Raw genomic sequence first — 22,282 nt, 5'->3', positions numbered from 1 at the left:
ATGTAATCAACTAACTTTGTTTCTGTGAATATTTACAAAACTTGACAGAGCTAAAATATCCAGGAGTGGTGGTATGTTGGAATGAAATACACATTTTGAGAGTTGTCTCTTCTATTAGGGAACAGTGTGTTTTTTTTTTTTTTTTCATACTATTTGTTGAACCTTTTCACTTAGTGTAGGGTTAACTATATGACCCTTAAGTAAACTAAAAATATATCTTTGTAAAACTTAAGAGTGGGAATGTGAGAAGGGGGAGGATGAGGGTTGGAGTTTGAGTGGAAGGGAGGGTAGGAAGGAATGTGTCCCTATGTTCCCAAATCTGTATATATGAAATACATAAAATCTGTGTAGCTTAAAATTTTTTAAAAAATAGGATATGAAAGAATGGTTAGAGCAGAGTTTGTCCAGAAATAACCCTGTCTACGGCTAAAAATGAATTAAAGGAAACCGCAGACATTTGATCTGCCAACACTAAGCTTAATACTCACATATTTAATTGAATGAGAATTGGATTGCTCCTTTTAATATTATAAGCATGGGAAATAGGACTCACTTTAACTAGATTTTAGCTACAAAACATTACCTTTTGCATTGTGGATATGGTTTCATGCTTTGGAGGTGTGGGCATAAGTCCTTTATGTCTCTTGTAAAGAAGAAGACAGAATTAATGTTTAGTAGAACAATATTGTTTCATTTTATTTTTAAAAAAAAGGTTATTTTTTGAAAGATTACAGAAAGGGAGCAGAGAGAAACAGAGAGAGAGAGAGAGAGAGAGAGAGAGAGAGAGAATCTTCCATTCACCGATTCTCTATCCTAATGGCAGGCAACAGGTGGAGCTGGGCCAAGCCAAAAGCAGAAGCCAGGAGCTTCTTCCATGTCTCCCATGTGCTTGCAGGGGCCCAAAAATGTGGGCCGCCTTCCATTGCTTTCCCAAGCCATTAACAGGACTCCGGATCAGACGTAGAGTAGCCAGGTCTCAAGCTGGTGCCCATGAGAGATGCCCGCATTTCAGGCAGTGGCTTTGACCATTATCTGACAACCCCAGCCATAATATTCTTTTCTTTAACAGATTACAACAACATTCCATATCAATAGCATAGTTATGTAATATTTTATCCATATACATGATTGAACATGAAAGTTGTCTAATTTAAAGCACCACACAATCAGGAAACTGACTATTTTAAAAAAGTAAAAGACTGAAAAAAACATCTTATCCTTGTTTAATCTGATGCAATGTATGATAATTTAAGTCACTTTCCTTCATGTCAGCCCTACAAATTTGCAGGAGGGATTATCATATATGCACCAACCTTATTTATTTTCAGCCAAACATGTCTACTTAGAAAGATTTCAGCTCATTATAGTCCTACTTATTACCTTCTTAGTTATTACCTTCCTATTTCGTAGAGACACAGAGCTCCATTTTACCTGAATCCATATGAATATATCCTTCGCTACAAATGCATTGTCCCTGAGCAAAAAATGACAGCTAGCATAAGTTTACAGCAACTTTTTTTAGTTTTCAATAGTCAGATAGATATAACTTTTGGTAAATAAATTCTACTCATTTCATGGACACACACAAACAAATGATTTCAGAATATTTTTCTAATGACTTAGTTGTTCAATTATTTGGCTTTTTGTAAAATTTTTGAACATAATTTATTTTATTATGGTTTTTCCATGATGACATTGCACTTTGAGGTGCACTCTATCTTTATAATGATACTCTGAAGATTTATTTTTCTATCTAATTCAAAAACAGATGAAAATGATTTACAGAGATATTAATTCCATACCCCACGTTAGACAACCAGCAACTGGTGCATCCAGATATCTAAACCACAAATCCTGTGTGGTTTCAAACGTGTCTTTAATGGGATGGGAATATCAATAAAAATTCAATAGCTAAATAAGTGGTGAAACATAATACATTAAAGCTTCCCTTAGTGTATTCTTCAGGATACTAATAGCTCCTAACTTGATGATAAAATGGTTTAGTGATCAAGTGATTTGGGAATAATGGATTGAAGCATGTAAAATTATTTTATAGCAAAACTTCTCGGAGACTTTAAAATATTTTGTATGTTATAGCTATAGTAGACATATAAAGTGATATTTAACCAAATGATTTCATCATGGAGAATTTAACATTCATTTCTTGCTGGCTTAATAGAACTAAAATTCCTCAAGAAATCAGATAAATGTAACATTACTTGCCAAACTATATTCTTTTCTCTTATCTCTTCCTGCTAGTTTTTGATGCATTTTACTTTTGCCTATCTAGCCCCAAAACGCATTGTTATATTGGTTTTAAATAACCGAGAGTCCTTTTAAGATTTTTTTTTTTTTTTTTTTTTTTTTGACAGGCAGAGTGGACAGTGAGAGAGAGAGACAGAGAGAGAAAGGTCTTCCTTTGCCGCTGGTTCACCCTCCAATGGCCGCCGCTGCAGCCGGCGCACCGCGCTGATCCTGGCAGGAGCCAGGATCCAGGTGCTTTTCCTGGTCTCCCATGGGGTGCAGGGCCCAAGCACCTGGGCCATCCTCCACTGCACTCCCTGGCCACAGCAGAGAGCTGGCCTGGAAGAGGGGCAACCGGGACAGAATCCGGCGCCCCAACCGGGACTAGAACCCGGTGTGCCGGCGCCGCAAGGTGGAGGATTAGCCTATTGAGCCACGGCGCCGGCTCTCCTTTTAAAATTTTTAAATAAGAAAAATAACATATCCTTCCCTTTGTTTTTCATACTTTCTGTTGAACCGCATTTGTATAATGGTATTATTTCCCTTCTGCCTAAGGACACCGTTTGAATTATTAGAAATAAATGTTTGGTGATGGCCAAATATTTCAGCTTTTAAATGCTTGAGAAATTTTTACTTCACCTTAGTTTGTTGGTTTTTTTTTTCTCTTGAATGTTTCCTTTTGGATGGCTTCTAATGATATGTTGCGAAGCTGATATTAATTTCTGGAGTATTTCATCTTCTCATATCTGGTGAATTTTCTCTTTTACAGCAATTTAGACATTTACACATCCCTAGATATTTGATCTGCCTCTTTACGTGTATATTTTCTCTCTAATTAGCATGTTATATGTTTTCTGCCAGCATTTTAAGTATATACAATATACTTGTGATAACCATTTAAACATATTTTCCCAATAATTATATTACTATGTTACTTCTGTGTCAATCTTGACTGATTTTTTTTTTCTTCCCAGCAGGTATTTCCTGAACATTTACATCTTTTATTATATACTAGACATTGTGGATTTTACTTTGTTATAGACTGCATATTTACATTTTATTCCTAAAATATTATATTTGTATTGGTGTTAATTCTTCTCTAAGTTTCTTAATTTAAGAGTAGTTTTAAAATTAAAAAAAAAAAAACAAAAATTCTGGAGTCATAACAAGAGTTCCCCTGTACCCCACAACCAGCTTTCCTATTGTATTGATATCTTATATAGTGTTTTTATTCTGTTTGTCACAATCTATAAAACCATACCCCATACCTTCTATTTCTTTTAAGTAAAACTTCTTCTATCCTTCCAACTTTTTGCTATCTCCATTAATCAAATTACTGTGTTTGCATTGTCTTATTTTTTAAACTCCCACATATGAAGGAGAACATGCAGTATTCGTCTTTCTGTGTCTGATTTATTTCACAAGTTTAATATCTGGGATCCTGGAGCTGGCACTCTGGCATAGTAGGTTAAGCATCCACCTGTGGCACCAGCATTCCATTTGGGAACCTGTTGGAGACCCGATTGCTCCACTTCTGATCCAGTTCCCTGCTGATGGCCTAGGAAAGCAGAAGATGGTCCAAATATTTGAGTCCTTGTACCTGCGTGAGAGTGAGAGACCCAGAAGAAGCTCTTGGCTCCTGACTTCAGATTGTCTCAGCTCCTGCCATTGCAGCCATTTGGGGACTGAACCAGCCGATGAAAAATCTCTCTCTTTCTCTGTGTGTGTGTGTGTGTGCCTCTCCATCTCTTTGTTTCTCTGTCTGTAACTATGTCTCTCAAGTAAATAAATAAATCTTTAAAAATAAATCTGAGATTTCTATTCTATTGATTTATGTAAATTTTTATGTAAATACCATTCTATTTTAAATACTACAGGTTTATTTGTTTGTTTTAGAATGCTTTAAAATCATGTATTGCAGTGTCTCTAGATGGATTTTTTTCAGGATCCCTTTGGCTATTCTGGATCTTTTGTGGTTCTATAAAAGTTTTAGGATTTCTTTTTTCCAATTAAATAAAGAATGTCATTGGTATTTTGCTAGAGATTTCACTGAATCTTTTATTTGCCTTAGGTAGTATGGACATTTAATGATATTAATACTTCCATTCTACAAATACAGAATATCTTTATAGTTGTTTGTGTGTGTGTGCATGTGTGTGTATGTGCCATTGATCATATTTTCATCAGTGATATATAATTTTCATTGTAGTCTTCTTTCACTGCTTTTGTTAAATTTATTTCTAAATCCTTAAATTCTTTATAGCTCGGTGAATGGTATTTCTTTCTTGATTTCTCTTTCAGGAAGATCAGCATTGATATTTTATTTCTTTGATCTGTAATGTTAAGTTACTGGGAAATATTTTTGATATTTTTTTTTTGGTTAACATTGTTACAGGGAACCCAAGCTGTGTTGTGTCCAAGTGAATTTTATTCCTCAGTACTCTCACAAATCCTTGTCGTTACTCCCACTCACGCCTGTTTATCTATAAGGTTGTCCGTTTTGGACCAATGGAATGAGAACATTTCCTGGCTCTTTGTAAACATGGCATATGACTTTTCCCTGTGTAGTTTTGTTCGTAGAGCACTAAGCTTTCCACTTCCAACCGAATCAACTTCAGGCTCTGTGAAAAACATTTTGAAAATGGGTAACCAGGATAATATTTGAACAAATATTTACTATAAACCCAAAGATGAAATCATACATAAGAGTTGTAAGTTGAAGAATACTATACAACATATTACTTTTGAAGATGAATTTAATACTGATTTTAATGTCATAAATGATACAACAGTTGCAGAGAAAGTTTCAGGTAAAATCCATTATTTCGAGAACAGTCAGATGATAATATTAATTTAAAAGAGAAATTTGAGAAATTACCTATAACAAATTTTTATATATAAAAATATGAAGAAAGTGAACACACTGTTGAACTCTCTTTCTTTGTCTCTCTCTCTCCCCGATTCTCCCCAATATGCTCTCACACAGCATATGGACATAGACAGAGATTAGAATAAATGCACCAACAAAATAACTGCTTTTATTTCTAGATGGTAAAATGAAGTTACGGTCATTTCTATTTTATACATCTTCTGCATTACCACCAAAAAACCACTACTTTTAACAGGGCTCTTCCAATTGATACCATTCACCATGGTGAAGTTGACATTTACCGGGAGGATGAAAGATTGTAAGTACCTTCCTGGATTCATATCCTTCTGGTCAATGCCTTTGCTACAATGACTACAGTCCTCTTGCCTTCCTGTATTTCTGGAACACATGCTCAAAAATCATTTCTTCTAGATTTTTCAACCATCTCTTTTATACATTCTTTTCCTTTGACTACAGAGTAACATTGGATAATACCACAATCTTGATCAACCTGATGACAGTGTACATATTTCTCCAATTTTAAATTAGGCCATGAGGGATATATGGTAAATTTTAATACTTTTTCCTATTTCGATACACTGATATTGTAGATCTCCAAGATTCTTCACAATATTCTTTAATTTTCAGACTTCTTCAGTTTTAAAATATGCCTTAGCTCCCAGTTGAAGAAAGCCCAAATTGTCTTCAAGATATCTGCTGCTCATACAGCCACAAGAAGTTGTTTTCCACTTTGGTTCTATTGCTGTGTTATCATAAAAACAACAACAGGTCAATTTGTACCTGTTGGTTAGTAACAATATTGGTGATTACTTTAGAGAATTCCTTTGCTCTGTTTGATTTTGTGTGTTTGCTGGTATGTTTAGGTAGCAATATGAAGAGTTAGTGTGTGAATACAGTTAAGAGACAAAAGCAAATTTTAGAATACAGCCAGTATTGATATTGTTAACTTTGTGAATTAAATCCCAAATGCCAACCCTCTCTGCCATAATTTTGAACCAAAAAATAAACTTTTATTCAGGTGACATATATATTAAAACCGAATGTCCTAAAATTAAATGATATGTATGATAATTTAAACTGAAGTTTTATTAATTTGGTATATATATGAAACCATCTCAAAAAAAAAAAAAAAAAAGCTTTGATTGAGAAGAAATTCTTCCTTAGATTTTCAATAAGCATGCATCATCAGAGTTGCTTTTAGTGACCAGGATGTCTCAATTTTGGTTTTGTTCCAGTATGTTTGGAATTTTATACCTATATTCCTCTTATTCATTTCATGAGCCAGAATGGCTGAAAACCCAGGTAAAGACAATGACATTATCCTGTAATTTTCATTCCACTGGCAACAATAAAAAATGGCTTCTGTTGGTAGCCTCATAGGAAACACTTTCAGCCTCCTCCTGCTGATTTGCTGCAAACATTGGAAATCCGTCTTGGTTTCACTTGGCGGAGTGTTTAATATTCCTTAGAAGTGGGCCAACTACATCAGCAACATACTGAAGAGTGGGCTCCTGATAAAGACACTGCCTTCTACAAGTTGAGAAACTCTGATTTTTCTGCCTGCCCCCCCCCCCAACACCAAGGGCCACCCTGGCTGCACCGCGCTCACCCCCAACTCTGAGCTCCTCCCAAGCTAGTGCCACCATTATGATTAACTACTGAGACCTCGTCACCACCACGAGATGTTCTGGAACATTTACAGGATCCGGTAGATCTTGGGCAGACTGTGCCTAAAGGTGCAGGGGAAGATGGTCAGTAGGACCGAGGGCAACATGATGAGTCACTCATTGGTGGAAATGCCTCCACTGGAGGCCCCCGGGGCAAAGGTACTGAAAACACTGTAAACACTGGTGTTAATATTATGAACCACCATCTGCAGGAGACCAGCTTCACAAAAGAAGCCTACGAGAAGTGTGTCAAAGATTACATGAAATCAATCAAAGGCAAACTTGAAGAACAGAGACCAGAAGAGTAAAACCATTTATGATGGGGGCTGCAGAACAAATCAAGCACATCCTTGCTAATTTCAAAACCTACCAGATCTACATTGGTGAAAACATGAATCCAGATAGCATGGTTGCTCTGCTGGACAACCGTGGGGATGGTGTGAGCCCATTTATGATTTTCTTTAAGGATGATTTAGAAATGGAAAAATGTTAACAAAATTGGCAATTCAGATCTACCACTTCTCATATCTGGCTGCTGCTTGTCACCCACACAACACCAGAATTTACAGGAAGTGGGACTGATGTTATCTTGAGCTCCTCACTTATTCGACCATGATTTACTTGGAGTGGAAGCATTGTTTTTAAGGAAAAAAAATGTCATGTAGGTTGTCTAAAAATAAAATTCATTTAAACTCATTTCAGAGAATATTTTAATATACATTTAAGCTACATGCATCCTGTAGTGTCCTGGAGAAGCTAATGCCTGCTTTGTAGATAACTACTAGAAAGTATAAGACCGTCTTCAGAAAACTTCTACAGTGAAAACTGCCGGAATTGGAATATAAAAACTGAAAATCTAAAGTTTAATTCCGAATTACAGTAAAGGGAAAAACCATGCTTATAGCAGTGCCAACATTTAAAGTGGAGCCTTAACACATTTCATCACCTACAAAGAGAAGAGATTATCAAAAAATAAAAAGGTACTGATTCAGTTGGAGAAAAAGAAAAAAAAATCTCTGAGAACCAAAGAAAGTTCTTCTCCCACAGTTGGACTAAGGAGGAACTATGTGGAGTGTTTTTGTCAGAATCCAAGAGGGGCCAACATATTGGAGAGAAACTACAAGTTTATAAACTATTTAAGTATTTGTTGATTCAGAAAAAATAATATTAGGAGTGTGAATGGCATTCAAAAAAGCATCTGGCTAGGAATAGTGTATTGAAATGTCACAGTAGCCTGGCACTTGATCCCCTCACCATTCATCCTTCTTCCTTACTTCTTCCCTTCCATAGTCTCCCTTAACAACTGTCTCCTCTCCACCAGTCCTCATATATCCAAGTACTGAGTTTATATATTTGTTTGTTTGTTTATTTATTTATTTTCATATAAAGAGAGAGAGAGAGAAGAGAGAGACAGAGAGACAGTGAGTGTTCATTTTCTGGTTTACTCTTTAAATACTCAAAATAGCCAGGGCTAGGCCAGTTCAAAGACAAGAGCTTAGCAATCAATATGGGTCTCCCAGATTAGAGGCAGGGATGCAAATACTTGAACCATCATCTACTACATCCCAGGGTGTGCATTAACAGGAAGTTAGATGGAAGATGGTTAGCTAGAGTTTAAACCAGGCACTAAGTAGGCACTAAGTATGGGCACCATGTTGAGCGGCAGCTTAACCTGGTGCACAACAATGCCTACCCTTAAAAATCCTGTAAATGTATTAAATGAGACCTCCCATATAAATCTGAAAGTCGACAAGGAAAGAAAGGTATGAATCAGCTACATGGTATTTTCAATAGTGTATGGGACAAAAAGGAAAAAAAAAACAGAAATAATATAGGTGCCGAGAGAGTGTGGATGTTACTGCAGCTATTAAGAAATACCTATGACTAAATTGATGGTGATTCGCAAAGGAATCTTTATTTATTTATTTGCTGGTGTTTTTTTTTTTGATAGGCAGAGTGGATAGTGAGAGAGAGAGACAGAGAGAAAGGTCTTCCTTTGCCGTTGGTTCACCCTCCAATGGCCGCTGCGGCTGGCATGCTGCGGCCGGCACACTGCGCTGATCTGAAGGCAGGAGCCAGGTGCTTCTCCTGGTCTCCCATGGGGTGCAGGGCCCAAGCACTTGGGCCATCCTACACTGCAGTCCCAGGCCACAGCAGAGAGCTGGCCTGGAAGAGGGGCAACCGGGACAGAATCCGGCACCCCGACCGGCACCCCGATCGGGACTAGAACCCGGTGTGCCGGCGCCGCAAGATGGAGGATTAGCCTATTGAGCCACGGCGATGGCCTATTTATTTATTTGTAAGAGTTACAGAGATAGAGGGAGACACAGAGAAAGAGAACCTTCCACCCACTGGTTCATTCTGTAGCGGGCTGCAATGACCAGACTGAAGCCACGATCCAGGAGTTTCACCTGGGTTTCCCACCTGGTTAGAAGGGGCCCAAGCACCTGGACCATCGTTCACTGCTTTTCCCAGGCCATTCGCAGGGAGCTGGACCAGAAGTGACGAAGCTGGGATACCAATCATTGCCAATGTGAAGTCATAGCATTGAGATGGCAGTTTACTTGCTACACCACAATGGCAGCACCCTGTGAATTATGTTTTATGTTTCAGATAGAGTCCTATATCTTAGCGGAAAATGCTGGGTAGAATAGAGATACAATTTTCCATCCTCTAGAAAAGACCGATATTGGAGCAGTCAATTAATTTAAAGGATGTTAACAGCAATTTGTTGCATAATACTTAATGAATATTAAGGGAAAATAAAGTCATAAAAATCTAAGAGGAAAGGTTGTTGTTGATGAAAATGAGAGATTGGAAAGTGAAAGGTTAGAATGAAAAGGATGACTAAGAGATCCTTTGGTGTGGAGGACGGGTCTACAGTGGGGCTTCAACAGGGTTAACTTGGATATGTAAATATTGAGGGGAGAGAGATGGCTGAGAGGTTGAAGATACAGAAAAGAGAAGATAGGATAGGCATAAACTGTGTATGTGTATTTGTGCATAGAAACAATTTATAGAATTTATTAGCACCATTATGCTTAAGACAACAAATTCAGATGTATTTAGCCACATTACTTTTTTATTACCTATTTTATATAGATCCATGTTACAATTATTAATATTTTCTATAATGTGTTTTGATATTATTTTATGTATTAGATGTGTATTTCATTTGTTCTCCTTAAAAACTAACATAATGCAATAACATGGCAAATCAGTCTTCTGTTTCTATAAATTGACACTGACTTTCTAATTTGTGGATAGGATTATTAAAAAAGAGGAATATTGATTATATTTTCAGTATATAATTAAATATGAATATCTTATCATAAAATATTCTACTATTCATATTTTTGTAGAAATTTTAAAGACAGAAATAATATTTTATTTTTTAAAATATATAGACTTTAGGATGTTTAAATCCAAAGACAACATGAAATTAAATACATTTTGTTTTGTGGAATTTGAATCTCTAATATAAAAATTATATTTGTTACTAAAGAAGCACCTGTTTTCACAAACATGCATTTATTTTTCCTTTTAGTCTCTTAAAAGATATGATATTTTATAGCTTTCAGGCATTATTCCTTGACATCACATATGGGTAAAGAAAATAAAAATTGTAAACACAGAAACACATTCTATCTATTAATCATCTATCTATCCATCTATCTCATCTCTCTATACATTTATCTAAATTCCTCTATCTCCTTTATCCGTATGTTTACCATCTCTCTGTTATTTAGTAACTTTGAGAATCCATGATCCAGCTCTTTTCACTTTTATACCACTTAATAATTTTATTGTTTTGTTCATCTTTAGCTACTCCTTGTTCCTACATCTTAGAATTGTGAAGTCTGAAAAGACATGATGTCCTATTATATTGTCAGCTGGAAAAGATTTGTGCAAATGAAAGTTCATGAGATTTGCCCATAGGGATCCATTCCTGTAAATTATATAAAATATAGACTTCTAGTAAAGTGACTTTTAGGAATACTCATGCACACATCTATTTCAAATAATAAGTCAGGTTACACTTATGTAATATATTCCAATCACATGGAAGTCATAAAAGTAAGTGTGGTCTCAAAAATGAGTGCCATTACAATAAAATATCCTGCAATAAAACAATACACAGCAAAAATATAAAAGTATAAAAAGTATTGTGCTCCAGATGCCTAATTTACCAACTCTCCAGGTCAGCAAATTTTTTGAAGAATCATTTCTTTTTAAAGTTTTTATAACAAATTTCACTCAGACTACATTTGGCCAAAATGATAGAATATTGCTTGCATGTGCGTGGAGTGAGTCAAAGAGAGAAAAAGGATACACTGCGAAATGATTAAATGCTCTGCCACAATCTAACAGGAATAGATATAGATATAGATACAGATATAGATATAGATACACAGATATAGGTATAGATACAGATATATGAATGTAGATACAGGTATACAGATAGATATAGATGTAGATACAGATATATAGGTATAGATAGATATAGATACAGTTATATAGATACAGATATAGGTATAGATATGGATATATGGATATAGATACAGATATATAGATATAGATATACATTTTGATAGAGATACAGATATATAGATATAGATATAGATACAGATATAGGTATAGATACGGATATATGGATATAGATACAGATATATAGATATACATTTAGATATAGATACAGATATATAGATATAGATGTAGATACAGATATATGGATATAGATATAGATACAGATACATTTATGGAGATAGATGGATAGATAGATAGATATTCTTACTATTTATTTATTGTAGCACCTAAACACACACATACCTCCTCCAGTAAGTGACCTTAGTGCATGGAATATTCTTTCTGAAGCATTGTTTTCTTCAATCACATCATCTGGAATTATAAAAAGGAAAACAAAATTCAAACAGATAGCCTGATGTATGCTGTGCCCACATCAAAGGGATGCTCCCACAAAAAAAGAAAAAAAGCAAGTCAGTTGGTCTAATTTCCTTATTAGTATGATAATTGAAGTTCTGTTTAAAGCAGTCTACCTTTGCTACAAAGAGGATATTGGTAGATTGAATATTCTTAACAGGATAGCCTGTTAAGAATTTGAATCTATATAGAAAATAAACCCTGAAGTTCAGAATTTATGAGCTAGACTCCCTAGAAATATCATGTAAATTGGTTTATAAAGAAGTTTTATGAGATAAATGCTCTCTAATACCCAGGTTAATAACACATATACATCACTAGGAGACCTCTTTTACTATGGGGCAGAGAGTTTGTGAATGAAGCACAAACTTTGCTTTATCTGTTCCACCTACTCACCTGCACCCTTGAAGTTACAATTAGATTTGTATTCCACTTGGGGTTTCTGATCATGTATGCATTGAAAATCTTATCTTATATTGAAAGATATAAAATACATATAATTATTTTTGAATTCAAATTTCCCCCATTGTTTAATGAGTTAGACTTATTTAAATACAATCATCGTCTTATAAAACATAAGTGAGACAGTCTCCATAATGTTTTAAACCAGTGAATACAAGTGTATCTATGATGTATTGAAATGCAATACATAAGATAATACTGTTCATTCTAAAAATATGTTATCTAGCCACTGATTAAATTAGCTAAAAGCCATGGTTGCAAGTTTTTTTATTAACTGTTCTGTTTTTCATATCATTTCAACTTATTAAAGAAGTAGACATAATGGCTCTCCAATATACAAATTTCCGAAGTCTAATTTGTAATAGATTGCTTTAGCATCAGCTTTAGTTCCTCAATTATTTTAATTTTATAATACATGAATTAAAAGGCTGTCAAAGATGATTAGACACAGAGAAAATTAGAAGAAGCATTGGAGTCAAACAAGAACATCGAAGTATGCTAGATAATAGAATTATTTGATATTGTTATTTTGTACTTGTCTCATAAATACTTTGAAAGAGATAAAAGTAGGTTAGCAGAAGTGCATTTAGAGATTAATTTTATACTATGCAGACATTTAGAAAGAGTCAAGTGCTAACTCTTTGTTAAATGGACTGAGTGGTAGAAAGCACCAAAGGAAATCTAAGAATTTGGCCATGAGTAGAAGGAGTAACAGACTAAGTCTCATTGAACACGTAATGCCATTGGTTGCTTTCTGTATTCATTCATTTTGTGTTCATACAATTCAATGAGGCAGAGTGTTGCTATCTCATTTTTAAGAACGGAATACTATACTCAAATGCAGGCAAGTAATTTGCCTATTTCCATACAAGCAAGAAGTTAGTAGTGCTCCTATCCAAACCCTAGTGGTAATGTGGCTAAAAAAAACAGACTCCTATATAGTCCTTAAATGTGATAGCCTAAAGCCAATATTAAGCATAAGACTTCAAAAATATATAACATTTGTGTGTAGTTCTTAATATAGAGATACAAACAAGAAAAATATATTAAATGACTAAGGATCCAATGTTAAGGACTGTGATGCAAATATCCCATACTGGAGCTCTGGTTCAAGTCCTGGCTCCATTGTTTTCAGTCAGGCTTCCTGCTAACATGTTGGGGAAGACAATGGAAGATGGCCCAAATACTTTGCCCCCTGCCACATAGATAGGAGACAAGAATGAAGTTTCTATTTCCTGGCTTCAGGAGAAAAGAATCAGGAAAAACCTGTTGCAGCCATTTTGGGAGTAAACCTACAGATGGAAGATCTCACTCTCTCACACTGTGTACACCTGTGCGCATGAGTGTGTGTGTGTGTGTGTGTGTGCATGTGTGTCTGTCACTCTGCCTTTCAAGTTAATAAATGATTTTTATTAATAATGGCTGAAAGCATTTTTTAAAAAAGTAGACATTAGTAGAAATTCATTATACATTCCCAATAACTTCATTTATTGTATAAAAATAAATTTTCAAGATCAATGATTTTCTTTCAATAGATATATAGCTTTCAAGCACTTATTTTATCCATATTATTTGTAGCCTGCTTAGCACACAAAGTATAATAAAAGTTATCCAATACTATGATAACATTTAATCAAAAAGTTCAATTTATTCATATAGAAATCAGAGATTATCACTAGAAAATGGGATATTGATTTGTAACGTCAGATTTTAGAATAGTTTGATAAAATATTAGGCACAGTAAATCACTGTATTTTGCTAAAAAGCAAAACAGTATGAATTTTGAGTGGCATAAAGTTAATCAGAATAATATATAATTACATTATCCATGTAACTATTAATACACTCATATATTTCATATGCAATGAAATGCTCCTCCATTTAAAGCATATATTCAAGTTTTTTTTTTTAATTTATGCAGCCAAAGATGCTTAACCACTATAATTTCATCATGCCTTATCAACCCAAAAAGAAGTCTCCTGCTCATGGATGTTCCTCTACAATCACATCTCTCCCAGACCAAGGCAGTAATTAATATACTTTAAACTTTATGTATAAGCTCATATTTGAACACATAACATTTAATAAAGCTTTTATATTTTAAAATACTAATTAAGTAATAATTCAGGCACTATGTCTATTATGATTGCTGATACAACTAACGTTTATGTGTAACTTTTGTGTGGGCATGAGAACAAAATGCTAGGCTATGCAGTTACTCTGTTTAACATACGTAGAAGGTAAGATAATATTTTCTAAAGAAGATGCACCATTTTGGGGCTGGCACTGTGGCGTAGCAGGTAAAGCTGCCATCTGCAGTGCCAGCATCCCATATAGGCGCCAGTTCAAGACCCAGCTGCTCCACTTTACATTCAGCTCTCTGCTATGGCCTGGGAAAGCAGTAGAAGATGGCCCAAGTCTTTGGGCCCCTGCACCTGTGTGGGAGACCAAGAAGAAGCTCCTGGATCCTGGTTTGGATCAGCCCAGCTCTGGCCATTGCAACCACTTGGGGAGTGAACCAGCAGTTGGAACACCTCATTCTCTCTCTACCTTTTCTTCTCTCTCTGTGTAACTCAGCCTTTTAAATAAATAAATACATACATACATACATACATACATACATAAAGATACACCATTTTATACTCCCTTAAGTGTTGAATGAAGGTTTTAATTTCTCAATATCCTTGCCAATACTTATCATTTTTATTTCTGATTATAATCATCTTAATGGATATAAAATTGATTAATGGTTTGATTTATATTTCTTTAATGGTTTATGATATTGATAATCTTTTTATGTCCCATTCATGTTTGTTTATTTAATTAAAGGGCATTTCTTATGTCTTCCAATGATTAATTGGAGCTATAATTTCCAGTTTCTCAGTATAGAGAGAAGGATAGGTTGGGGCCATTCAACAGATATTCTCATTCTTCTGGATTTCTTTTTTTGAAAAAAACTTTTATTTAGTAAATATAAATTTCCAAAGTACAGTTTATGGATTACAATGGTTCCCCCCCCATAACTTCCCTCCCACCTACAACCCTCCCCTCTCCTGCTCCCTCTCCCATTCCATTCACATCAAGATTCATTTTCAATTCTCTTTATATACAGAATATCCATTTAGTATATATTAAGCAAAGATTTCATCAGTTTGAACCCACACAGAACATAAAGTGTAAAATATTGTTTTAGTACTAGTTATAGAATTAATTCACAATGAACAACACATTAAGGACAGAGATCCTACATGAGGAGTAAGTACACAGTAACTCCTGTTGTTGATTTAACAATTTGGCACTCTTGTTTATGGCGTCAGTAATCTCCCTAGGCTCTAGCCTTGAGTTGCCTAGGCTATGGAAGCCTTTTGAGTTTGCCGACTTTGATCTTATTTAGACAAGGTCATAGTCAAAGTGGAAGTTATCTCCTCCCTTCAGAGAAAGGTACCTCCTTCTTTGATGGCCCATTCTTTCTACTAGGATCTCACTCGCAGAGCTCTTTCATTTAGGTCTTTTTTTTTTTTTTTTCCAGAGTGTCTTGGCTTTCCATGCCTGAAATACTCTCATGGGCTCTTCAGCCAGATCCAAATGCCTTAAATGCTGTTTCTGAGGCCAGAGTGTTGTTTAGGACATCTGCATTCTATGAGTCTGCTGTGTATCCTGCTTCACATGTTGGATCGTTCTCTCCCCTTTTTATTCTATCAGTTAGTATTAGCAGACATTAGTCTTGTTTATGTGATCTCTTTGATTCTTAGTCCTATCATTATAATCAATTATGAACTGAAACTGATCATTTTGACTAGTTAGATGGCATTGGTACATGCAACCTTGATGGGATTGTATTGGAATCCCTTGGCACATTTCCAACTCCACCATTTGGGGCAAGTCCGATTGAGCATGTCCCAAATTGTCCATCTCTTCCCTCACTTATTCCCACTCTTATATTTAACAGGGATCATTTTTCAGTTAAATTTAAACACCTAAGAATAATTGTGTGTTAATTACAGAGTTCAGCCAATACTATTAAGTGGAACAAAAAAATACTAAAAGGGATAAAGTATTAAATTATACATCAATAGTCAGGACAAGGGCTGATCAAGTCACTGTTTCTCATAGTGTCCATTTCACTTCACCAGGTTTCCTTTTTGGTGCTCAGTTAGTTGTCACCGATCAGGGAGAACATATGACATTTGTCCCTTTGGGGGACCGATAAAGATTTAATAACTAGAATCTACAAAGAGATAAAGAATCTCCACAACTACAAAACAAACAACCCACTCAAGAGATGGGCCAATGACCTCAATAGACATTTTTCAAAAGAGGAAATCCAAATGGCCAACAGACACATGAAAAAATGTTCAGGATCACTAGCAAATCAAATGCAAATCAAAACCACAATGAGGTTTCACCTCACCCCTGTTAGAATGGCTTACATTCAGAAATCTACCAACAACAGATGCAACCCAGCCATTCCACTCCTTGGAATTTACTCAAAGGAAATGAAATTGGCAAACAAATAAGCTGTCTTCACCTTAATGTTTATTGCAGCTCAATTCACAATAGCTAAGACCTGGAATCAACCCAAATGCCCATCAACAGTAGACTGGATAAGGAAATTATGGGACATGTAATTTATAGAATACTATACAGCAGTCAAAATCAACGAAACCCGGTCATTTGCAACAAGATGGAGGAATCTGGGAAACATCATGCTGAGTGAATTAAGCCAGTCCCAAAGGGACAAATATCATTCTGGATTTCATCAGTGAATATCTTTCTCCTTTGCCAAAATCTAAGCATGGCAAACAAATGATTCCACGATGGAGTCACTGAGTACAAGGATGTAATGAATCAGCAAACACCCACTCACCACAATCTCCTTCCCCAGATCAATCTAGAGAAAGTTCCAGAAGCCAAAATTGGAAGCTTTTCTCTAAAAGGAAAAGATCTGGACTGTGCATCCAATATTCCACTTTTTGAAATGCTACCAAAAGATCAGGCTTCTGCTTCCCTGTGTCAGAGCACTGATAAAACCTGGCATGTGTTAGACGAAGGGTCCACTGAGAAAACAGTTGAGGGCATCCTGCTGCATCATTAGATCCACAGAACAACAACAAAAAACAGAGAAGAGAAAGAGATCACAAATACCTATAAAATTACACCAGTCTCTCTGACCTGGAATTTATACACACCACTCCAGAGAAAACACATAGGAAGGAAAGGTTTGAGAGATCTCCCACAATATTTTCTATGTCTGATTGTTGTCATGAATGTGCTCCATGAGTTCAGGAGAAAATACATATACAATATTAGAATGTCAACAAAGAGCTACAATTTATACAAAATAATTAACCAGAAATCTTAGAGGTGAAGAACATAATAAAATGACTGAAAAATTACTAAAGGACTTAAACAGTAAGCCTCAAATAGCAGAAAGAATCCATAAACTAGTACATAAGTAATCTGAAATTATAGTCAGAGGACGAAAAAGAAACTCATACAGGGAAAGAAGAAGTATGTTTCAAGAGGATCAGTAGATGCATTATGGGAGTAATTTGTGCACAGATTATCCATAAATAAGAAGAAAAAAGACTATAAAATCTATTCAAAGAAATAATGGCTGAATACAAACTAAATCTAGGGAAGCGAATGGACATCCAGATCCAGGACACTCAATGGATTCCAAGTAATATTAACTGAATGAAGAAAAATAAGGTACATAAAAATCAAAGGGCAAATTGAATGCAGTGAGAGAAAAATGACTTGTCACATAAAATGAAATAATTATAACAGTATCAGCAAGTTTCTCAGCAGAAATCTCAAAGGATAAAAAGGAGTCCGATGATATATTGATGAACCTGAAAGAAAAAAAAAGGAAGAGCAAGGGTATTAAATATGGGAAATATCCATCAAAAATTAAGAAGATATAAAAACTGTCTCAGGTACACCGAAATAGACTGGTTTTATAATCACTAGACATTTAAAAAAATGTTAAGGAAGATCTTCTTAAATAACTAGAAGCAACATGAATGCATAGAAAATTTTTAAAAGTCTAGGTTAAGATAAACATATAGATCAATGCAGAACACAGCAACACTGTAAATGTGATGTATAAAAGATATATAATTCTAGCACAGAAGTTAAAGACAGAAACCAAAAATATGGCATTAATAATGTAAAGTGAATGAGAAGTAGAGTGTAGATATGTTGTATCTTATTAGAGCTAAGCATTATTTTTAATCCTTTTTCCAATTTTTATTTAATATAAATTTCCAAAGCACAATTTTTGAATTATAGCTGCTTTTGCCCCCATAACCTCCTTCCCACCCACAACCATCCCATCTCCCACTCTCACATCTCATTTTTCATCAAGATATATTTTCAATTATCTTTATATACAGAAGAACAACTTCATATATACTAAGAAAAGATTTCAACAGACTGCACCCACACAGACACACAAAGTATAGAGTACTCTTTGAGTAGTAGTTTTACCATTAATTCTCATAGTACAACACATTAAGGACAGAGATCCTACATGGGGAGCAGGCGCACAGTGACTCCATTGTTGATTTAACAATTGACATTCTTTTTCATGTTGTCAGTAATCACCTGAGGCACTTGTTATGAGCTGCCAAGGCTATGAAAGCCTCTTGAGTTCACAAACTCTGATCTTATTTAGACAAGGCCATAGTCAAAGTGGAAGTTCTCTCCTCCCTTCAGAAAAGGTAGATCCTTCATTGATGGCCTTTTATTTCCTCTGGGATCTCACTCATGGAGATCTTTCATTTAGGGCATTTAGGGTTTTTTTTTTTTTTTTTTTTTTTTTTTTTTTTTTTTTTTTTTTTTTTTCCCACAACGTCTTGGCTTTCCATGCCTGAGAAACTCATGGGCTTATTAGCCAGATCTGAATCCTTAAGGACTTATTCTGAGGTCAGAGTGCTGTTTAGGACATCTGCCATTCTATGAGTCTGCTGTGTATCCCACTTCCCATGTAGGATCATTCTCTCCTTTTTAATTCTATCAATTATTATTTACAGACACTGGTCTTATTTATGTAATCCTGTTGACACTTAAATTTATCTTTTTGATCAATTATGAACTTAAACTGATCACTTTAACAAGTAAGATGGCATTGGTACATGCTACCTAGATGGGGATGAATTGGAATCCCCTGACACATTTCTAGCTCTACCATTGGGGGTAAGTCCAAGTGAGAATGTGCCAAACTATACATCTTCTCCCTCTCTTATTCCCACTCTTATATTTAACAGGGATCAATTTTCAGTTAAATTTAAATGACTAAGACTAATTGTGTGTTAATTAAGGAGTTCAACCAATGGTATTAAGTAGAACAAAAAAATACTAAAAGGAATAAAATACTAAGTTGTTCCTTGACAGGACAAGGGCTGATCAAGTCACTGTTTCTCATAGTGTCCATTTCACTTCACCAGGTTTCTTTTTGGTATTTGGTTAGTTGTCACCAATCAGGATAAACATATGATATTTGTCCCTTTGGGACTGGCTCATTTCACTCAGCATGATGTTTTCCAGATTCCTCCATTTTGTTGCGAATGACCAGATTTCATTGTTTTTGACTGCTGTATAGTATCCTATATACATTTCCCATAATTTCTTTATCCAATCTTCTGTTGATGGGCATTTAGGTTGATTCCAGGTCTTAGCTATTGTGAATTGAGCTGCAATAACATCGAGGTGCAGACAGCTCATTTATTTGCCAATTTGATTTCCTTTGGGTAAATTCCAAGCAGTGGGATGGCTGGGTTGTATGTTAGGGTTATATTCAGGTTTCTGAGGAATCTCCTGACTGACTTCCATAGAGGCTTTACCAGTTTGCATTCCCACTGAGTGGGTTAGTGTTCCTTTTCCCCCACATCCTCGCCAGCATCTGTTGTTAGTTTATTTCTGTATGGAAGCCATTCTATGAAACCTCATTGTGGTTTTGATTTGCACTTCTCTGATGGCTAGTGATCCTGAACATTTTTTCATGTGTCTGTTGGCCATTTGGATTACCTGTTTTGAAAAATGTCCATTGAGGTACTTGGCCCATCTCTTGAGTGGGTTGTTTGTTTTGTTGTTGTGGAGATTCTTCATCCTTTGTAGATTCTAGTTATTAAATCTTTATTGGTTGCATAATATGCAAATATTTTTTCCCATTCTATTGGTTGCCTCTTCACTTTCCTGACTATTTCTTTTGAAGTACAGAAACTTCTCAATTTGATGCAATCCCAATTGTCAATTTTGGCTTTGACTGCCCCTGCCTCTGGGATCTTTTCCGAGAAATCTTTGCGTGTGCCTATATCTTGCAGGGTTTCTCTGATGTTCTCTAATAATTTGATGGTGTCAGGTTGTGGATTTAGATATTTAATCCATGTGGAGTGGATTTTTGTGTAACGTGTAAGGTAGGGGTCTTGCTTCATGCTTCTGCATGTGGAAATTCAGTTTTCCCAGCACCATTTGTTGAATAGAGTGTCCTTGCTAAAGGAATTGGTTTTAGATCCTGATCAAATATAAATTGGCTGTAGAGGATTGGGTTGATTTCTGGTATTTCTATTCTGTTCCATTGGTCTATCCATCTGTTTCTGTACCAGTACCATGTTGTTTTAATTACAACTGCCCTGAAGTATGTCTTGAAATCTGGCATTGTGATGCTTCCAGGTTTGTTTTTGTTGTCCAAGATTTCTTTAGCTATTCGAGGTCTTCTGTGACTCCATGTGAATTTCAGCATCATTTTTTTACAGATCTGAGAAGATTGACTTTGGTATTTTCATTGGTATCACATTGAATCTATAAATTTCTTTAGGGAGAGTGGATTTTTTTTTCACTCTGTGCTGCTTTTTATTTTATGAAAAAACTAATTTCAAATCTACAGTCAGCTAAGTTGAATACAAAGTCTCAGTGAAGAAGGCCTGGTGGTCTCATTTAAAAAGACATGGCCAGTGTCCTCTTTGTCCTTAAAATTTCACGAAGTGCACTTCTAATGGCTTCGTATTTGCATGTTTCAGTGCCATAGCATAGGAATAGACCCTGGTATGAGAGTGGACATTTTCATGATATTGATTATTCCAATCCATGAGCATGGAAGATTTTTCCATTTTTTGGAAAAATCCTCTTCTATTTGGAAAAATTCCTCTTCTATTTCTTTCTTTAAGATTTTGTAATTCTCATTGTAGAGATCTTTAATGTCCTTGATTAAGTTTATTCTAAGGTATTTGATTGTTTTTATAGCTATTGTGATTAGGATTGATCTTAGAAGTTCTTTGTCAGCCATGGTATTACCTGTGTGTACAAAGGCTATTGATTTGTGCAGAGATTTTATATCTTGCTACTTTGCCAAAATCTTCTATGTGTTCCAATGGTCTCTCAGTAGAGTTCTTTGGATCCCTTAAATAAAGAATCATATCATCTGCAATGAGTGATAGTTTGACTTCTTCCTTCCCAATTTGTTTCCCTTTAATTTCTTTTTCTTGTCTAACGGCTCTGGCTAAAACTTCCAGAGCTATATTGAATAGCAGAGGTGAGAGTAGGCATCCCTGTCAGGTACCAGATTTCACTGCAAAAGCTTCCAAGTTTTCCCATTCAATAAGATACTGGCCTTGGGTTTTTCATAAATTGCTTTGATTGTATTGAGGAATATTCCTTCTATACCCAATTTGCTTAGAGTTTTCCTCATTAAAGGCTGTTGTATTTTATCAAATGATTTCTCTGCATCTATTGAGATAATCATATGATTTTTCTTCTGCAGTTTGTTAATGTGGTGCATCACATTGATTGATTTGCGAATGTTAAATCATCCCTGCAAATCAGTGGTAAATCACTCTTGGTCTGGGTGGATGATCTTTCTGAAGTGTTTTAGAATTCTATTGGTCAGAATTTTATTGAGGATTTTTGTGTCTATGGTCATCAGGGAAATCGGTCTTAAATTCTCTTTCAATGCTGCATCTTTTTCAGGTTTAGGAATTAAGGTGATGCTGGCTTCATAGACAATTTTGGGAGGATTCCCCCTTTTTCGATTGTTCTGAATAGTTTGAGAAGAATTGGAGTTAGTTCTTCTTTAAAT

At 35.4% G+C, this 22,282-nt stretch overlaps 1 long non-coding RNA gene and 1 pseudogene across 2 annotated transcripts in view; one reads left to right on the top strand and one right to left on the bottom strand.

Moving 5' to 3' along the window:
* LOC127483304 (uncharacterized) overlaps positions 1-18,784 on the bottom strand; it is a 34,367-nt gene extending 15,583 nt beyond the window's left edge. Inside the window, exons 1-2 of one of the 2 annotated variants that reach the window (XR_011378463.1) lie at positions 18,697-18,784; positions 11,632-11,700 (exon numbers count right to left, since the gene is read on the bottom strand). This is a non-coding gene — a long non-coding RNA (uncharacterized lncRNA). Of the gene's footprint in view, positions 1-11,631; positions 15,218-18,696 lie in introns of those variants that run through there. The other variant, XR_011378462.1, reaches the window with a different exon arrangement.
* Positions 6,868-7,294, top strand: LOC100339753 (translationally-controlled tumor protein pseudogene; annotated as a pseudogene).
* Positions 18,785-22,282: the final 3,498 nt, after the last annotated feature.

This window comes from Oryctolagus cuniculus, chromosome 8, assembly GCF_964237555.1.
Source record: "Oryctolagus cuniculus chromosome 8, mOryCun1.1, whole genome shotgun sequence".
NCBI lineage: Eukaryota > Metazoa > Chordata > Mammalia > Lagomorpha > Leporidae > Oryctolagus > Oryctolagus cuniculus.
The sequence above is the reverse complement of the archived record's forward strand: the minus strand, read 5'-3'. Positions and strand labels throughout refer to the sequence as shown.